Below are 7,343 nucleotides of genomic sequence, written 5' to 3' on the forward strand. Positions count from 1 at the left end.
TTGGAACAAGAAGTAATCTGTAAGTCTAAGAAAGGTTTCCTCAACCGGGAACCCGGGACATTCTGCTGTCTATGCAGACCAACTGGGCCACGGGACTTGAGAATTTGAGAATTGAACCGCTCTCTTGCACATGAATGGAACATAAGCTAATTCTTCTCGTTGAATTGTAAATAAGACATCAATGTTATACGCCCTCAAGTATTTGATTACAAGATGGAATCTCTGAAATTTAAAAAAAATAAAACATAGTAAGTCTACGGTATAGAGATGAACTCTAAACCGTCTTGTTATATTTGGAGGTTCAGGAGCGATGCCTGCGTTCTCTGCGCTCAGGGCTCCCGACGCATAAGGGCCCTAAAGTGTCTTCGATCGGTCGATTGGGCCACAGAATTCTGATATGGCTCAGGCGATGAGGTCACACTACTCAATGGTACTCGACATCATCAGCCCTCACTGGGTCCCAGTACTATGAAGCCACAGGGCACCCAGTCCAGCGGGCTCTTCGCCATTGTACAAGCGCTGGCACCCCGAATAACATTCTCCAAACCCTGAAATAATGCATGAACGGCAGCATGAAAAGTTTCAAAATAAATTCTGAATTTGAAAAATGAAAGTAAAATACATTAGCATCAAGGTATCAATGTACAGTAATACCACGCTTTACTCACAGAGTTCATTGGGTGAATAACGAGTCTTCAAAGACAGAAAAGACATAACTTGACAAATAAAACTATACATTTCACTTAGAAGTAAACACTAAAAATACATTTTATTGTCATTGAGTCTATATTTATTATTCCATTATTTAATACCAATAATACAAAGTGTAAGCCCGCTTGGAGGAAGAATTACAGAAGTGGGATCAGGTGGATTAACTTCCAGATAAACCTGAGTATCATCTGCATAGATGTTATGTCATGACATCTAACAACATCTTCTTCCAATGGAAGGAGGTGAATAATGTAGAAAGGTCCTTAAATAACATCTGTGCTAGTCAAACATTATGAATGGGATTTTGAGTACTCTCCTCAATAGGGACACGACTACCCTAATCACCGATATAAGATTCAAACAACATCAAAGCATATTCCGCTACTCATCAAAAACAAATACAAGGTTTAAAATCTTTTTGGTAAACTACATCAAACGTGGCTGACAAATCGTGGCTGAACTACCATGACACCACATAATTTATCAATTGAGACAGCATAAATCTATATATACCTTCAGTAATGCTGTTGTTCAAGGTGTATACCACAGGTGGGCAAAGTGAGGCCCGAAGGCAATTTTTTATGCAGCCCGCGAAAATGAATTAAAAGCCCTATGTGTGCGCCCCCCCCCCCTCCAAGCAACCTTGGCTAGAGAACACCTTGTTTTTTACGGCCCGACACCGATCATAAGTAAAAAGTAACATTAAAACTGAGAATAAAGTGGTGTAAAAGCAGTGCTTGAAGGCTTTTGGAAGCACACTGAAAATTTAAAGTTTGGGTGCGGTCCTCGGTGTTAAATCAAAAATTCACTTTGGCCCTCCGACCGATTTTTATGCCCACCCCTGATGTATAATAATATCCTGTATTTGTATTATCATTAATGTTAGTGTTGGAATGCGCCCTCACTTATATCAAGAAAATTCTCTTGAGGAATGAATAGGTGTTTATCCCAATTCTGCCCGTTATAATGTACACAGTATATTGAATACTGTAAAAATAATATATTACTTAAAACATAACATTTATTTAAAAAGTTTTTGTTCGTTTCATAGCACAGGAAGGCAAAGAAAATTATTCATACTTTTCACAAAATACCTGTGGCCCACAATCTTGTTGAATGTTGAATGTCTTACTATAGGCCTAATTGAATTCAAATTTTTTTGAATGAATTATTTGCAAAATGTAGCAACTCGAACATTAAATTGAAACACCTGGCGGGCATTCAAATTTGAACTTCTGTCGGTAAAAGAGTTTAGGAATTTTCTAGGTTCAATAAACTTCTGTAGTGTAAGCTGTATATAGCGCTTTATACCAAAGTCTCAAAGCGCTCGTGGTGTGGACTAGTTCGCACAGTAACTTTCTTCTTCCCTAAGGGTCTCTTCATGTCTAAGCTACCTGGTACACCGGTTATCTCTCGTCTGTCCACAACAGGGGATGTATGAACCAGAACACCGGGGTAACCCCCTACTCGTCCCGAAAGATGTACTGGTTTCTTTATAGTGCACACAAGACACGAGCCATTGTATACACTGGGCCTACGGATTATAGTCCTCCTTACCCGAGAAGAAGCTTGTTCCACCACCAGAACCATTAGGAGAGCGTGCCATATATATACTGTATATATGATTCGTGCATTTAAGTGGAGTGTAAAAGTATGCAAATGTGTTAAAATGGGTTAGTTTAAAGGTATCTAGCCAGGAGTTGAAGATAAAATATCTTAAAGGAAATATGTGGACTGAGGAGTGTCTGTTAAAGGACATATCAGTCGAGGCACATTATATGTAAAAGCTTAAAGTAATTATACGTGAGTGATAGCTGAAGTAAGAGAGCTTCACAGTATTTTTCAAGAAATGAAGTAAAGAATTGACCGTGAGTAATGTTAATAGTTGATAAATCAGAATATCTACCTATTGGCATACATAGGGTAGTACAGTACTAATTGTGCATGTATTTTGATATGTTATGAATACTTACCTTCAATATATATATATATATATATATATATATATATATATATATATACATATATAAATATTAATATAATTATATTAATATTTATATATTAATAATTATATTAATATTTATAGATATATATATATATAAATATATATTTAAATATAAATATATAAAAAATATATGAACAAATTATTATATATAAATATATAAATAAATATACAAATATATATTTATATATATAAATATATAGATTACAGTGATAAAGATTCTGGGAGGTAGCACAACACTTTGTCATTGGATATACAAAACGAACTTTTATTTAATTAAAACCAGTTGATTTTATATATATTTTGTTTCTGTGTCTTATGTCCAGTCATTGTGGTGACATATTTACATTTACATTTATATATATTTATATATACTTATATAAGTTCATATATACAAGTTGGCATATATACAGGTTTATATATATATAATATAAATGAAGATTTGCGTTCTTCATAGAATCGCGTCGGCCGATGACCGCCTGAGAGAGTTAAATGGTAATATGCTGTACAATCTGAGAAACAATAGTCCAAAGTAAGTTGGCATATTATAAAGGCTTAATGATATATATGTACAAATAAACAGTGCAAGGAGAACAATGAATGATCAAGTGATGGACTGGGAATAACGATCATAAGGGGAAAAGCTAATGATAATAAAAAGGCAAAACATAGGGCTATGATCAAAACCAAGTAGGAATATGAAGCGGCGATTAAAAAAAAAATAATTAAAAATATACTAAAAATTAAATTAAACAAATAAAAGTAAGCCCATAGAAAAACAATTATCAATAAAAACCAGAATAAATACCGTAGTAGCGTAATAAAATTATGAATAAATGTGACCGAACTGAGAGAAAGAAATAATTATCGCCAGAAAAAAAATTTGCAACTTCCTGCAAACTACAAACTGACAGATTGACTGACTGACTGCCTGCCTGCCTGATTGATTGATTGATCGGTTGAACGGTTGATCGATCGATTGATTGATTGATTGATTGATTGATTGATTGATTGATTGGTTGATTGATTGATTGATTGATTGATTGATTGATTGATTGATTGATTGATTGATTGATTGATTGACTGACTGACTGACTGATTGATTGATTGATTGATTCGAAAATTATTCAGTCGAAAGAAAGTTAAGTAAATGTTCTCACTTTCGATATTAATTATAATGAATTATTAACCTGATGTATAGTATTTTTGGATTCGCGACAATATTATGTATTGTGGGGTTTTTTTGTTTTGTTTTGTTTAATTGTTAACACGTTCAATCAATCAAAATTCCAAGCTTATTAGTTATACGAAACACAATGCTACATAGATGACCAATAAAAATGATTTATTGTTCTATATCCCCCCTGTCTATGATTATGATCACTTCTCAGTTTTCTTTTCACGTAACCTGGTTTATCGTATTGAACCGCATGTTAAATCTGCAGTCTAGGTTCAAATATAATTTACAGTGTGAAATTTGACAGTGTATATGTGCATATTTATTTTAAGTGTGTTTTTGAAATATACAAATCAATAAAAGAAGACGATATGATTAAATGATAATAATTTAAAATATCAACGACTGTAATGAAAACACGTGTTTTATATAAATGATTTAGTCTATCATATCATCTACTTTTTCTGTTAATACAGTATATAAATATTGCATATATACGGTATATATAGATAAATAATAATAATAAGAAGAAGAAGAAGAAGAAGAAGAAGAAGAAGAAGAAGAAGCAGAAGAAGAATAACAATAACAACAATAATAATAGTGCTCGTATAGGAAATTATGATTATATACTGTATATCAAAAATAATGTTGGTACAGGGTAGATGAATAGGCAAATATAGGCCAGTACAAAAATGGAGTCAGATGCTATCAACTTATCAAATATTATGTCTAAGTTTACTGAAAACTAGCTAGTATTTTCAACTTTAAGTCTGTATCAAGCTATGAAATCTATAGTCATCTATATTTATTGGTCAGCCATACTCTTGTTATGTTTCATGTGACCAATAAGTTCTGAATATTGGTTGAACACATTCTAACATTAAAAATACTATACATAAAGAATGTCATAAACATACAGTACATAAATAATTATGTGCTTGATTAAGGCCAATCAAAAGTACTCGTTTGTTCTTAGTATATTTTGTGACTGATATTATTTCATATGTATATAAGTATAACATACTTACACATATACCTGTCTCTTATACACATCTTCTAACACTGTATTTACCTTTCTTTGATAATTATTATATAATTTAACAGTGGTAACGGCTATCTTGATTTATATTATATGGAACTATTTGTTTCTATACGTAATTATTGTTTAATGGAGTGTATCTGGTGGTATTTTAATCTGTTCAACCACGAAGTCTCTGTGGTTTAATGGTTATGACGCTCGCCTTGACAGCGGAAACCCCTAATTCGCAAAATAAGGTGATTTGAGGTTATTTTAAACTATTTTAGCATGAGTTATTTGGGAGGAAACGGGGAAAATCTCCCGCTCTCCTGCACACCCATAGATACGCCACTCTACAACCATATTGCAGCTGAGGTGGGTATGATATCTAGAATTCTAGTAAACTTCAACTAACTGTATCTGCCCCTGCGTGGATAGGGGTAGATGCTTTGATTATTGCCATCTGCTATTTATTGGCTTCTACAGATGCTATATTTTAAAAATATTTTCAAATCAGGTTCACCACGGTGGGTCTGAGGTTATAATGAATTCACTGTCCAAAATAACTTTTACTGTTTTGTCTGCTATTTGAGGTGGAGGGGTAGCAGCTCAACAATTACCAGGTGTTATTTGAGGGCATCTAGAGAGAAGTGCAATATTTTATAAATGTTCTCACCTCGGCCCCAACCATGGCTGAGGGTCCAGTGGAGTCCTTCTGGTGGTGACTGGACTGTACACCGAGAGATAAGACAATCCCCTAGTCTTTTCCGAAGAGTATACTCTCATAATTGTAAGTTCCCGTAACTCCCACATTCCTCCATTCCACCTCACATTGTAGAATATATTTGAATAGTAGGCCTACATAAAAAATAAAAAAACACGACCAAAAGTATCTTGGTTGAATCTTGGTTGACGTGTTTGAAATACAAAATGAGAAAGCCGAACTATATCCTCCACGGTCTATTATCCGCCAGCAATCAATATTTAAAGTTTGTCCACTTAGTTTTGCTACTTACGACCACCTATTTACTACATGGTGTTTTATTTTTATGCACTGCTACTTGTATACAACCAAAGCATTTATTGACTAGTAATGTTAGATTGATATGAATCGTTTTAATGAACTTGATATATGACTTGATACGCTTCAAGCTCTTCCGATGCTTCCGCCAAAGCCATTCATGTCCGAGGCTTTAAATACAAGAGATCAATACATTGCCTTGCCCAATCCGCTAAGAAGTTGTGATCCAGTCTTATTGCATGTGTGCGTGCGTAAACATACATTGATTTTTTATAGAACATTTTTTTGTTTTTTTTCTATCGTTATTACAATTTTTTAAATATATAGGATTAGAAGTTAGTTTCGTATGTCAGTATGAGGACATTATGAAATGTGGACAAGATTAGTCGCCGTCTCACATTGCCCTTTAGTTGCGTATTGACAGGGACCTCGGGGATGCAAGCCTCCCAAAAAAGCTACTCCCCCCTTATTTCACCTTATCTTGATAGCCCCCAACAATTACAACTAGCCCAGTGGAATTTACTATAGGCTGGAAAATGTCAGCCAGCTTGTACACATGATATAGGCCTAATCCAATATAGTCAAACACGATTGCGTTTATACTTTCTAATTTAATAGCATATATTTTGATTTATCAGTTTTTAACGTAATTTGATTTTACATCAAAATAATATTTGATCAATAATTGACATGCTTGTGCATGTTTGTAATTTTAGCAATGTTGCGCGCATCGTAATGATTGATCTAAACATGTTTAACAGCAAAACTATCTTTTCTCAGTAAGGGTAATTATTGATGAAGGGTATTTAGACCAAAAAAAGTATATACGTCATTAGTAGTGAGACGCCGTTGCCCCACTACTTGATCATATATAGCAAAATGTCATACTATTATGTGAAGTTATGTATCTAACTCACTTACTAAACCATGGTATATAACGCAATATTTGTAAGGGAAGAAAATTGGTAAAGACGCATACGTGTATAAACTACTATGGCTGTTATCGAGAAAAAAGCACGGTAATCTTAGTGGCCCTCAACGAAATCATTTATTATATAGCCTACTTAATACGAGAGGTCATATATACGATTTCATTGGCTACAATAATTCAAACTAATTGTTTGTGGCAGTTGGGATAAATACTGTCAAATTAATACATGGCTTCTGACAAATAGTTTTGTAGATAAATTACCGTCAGCATATCTTGGTCTGATTTCCTTCAGATTTCTGAATACACGTAGGCTTAGTTGTACGTCATAGCTATGTACTCCTGCCCTTGAAAAGAGCATGTAGATTCAATAAATAAGTTGTATTTTTATTTCAAAAGTAATGGCACACACACGTATATTTATATATATATATATATATACATATATATATATAGGCATATATATGTATATATATACATATATAT

Source organism: Anneissia japonica, unplaced genomic scaffold (genome assembly GCF_011630105.1).
Source record: "Anneissia japonica isolate Jap-2015-1 unplaced genomic scaffold, ASM1163010v1 scaffold165_len1371125_cov188, whole genome shotgun sequence".
NCBI classification, from domain to species: Eukaryota; Metazoa; Echinodermata; class Crinoidea; order Comatulida; family Comatulidae; genus Anneissia; species Anneissia japonica.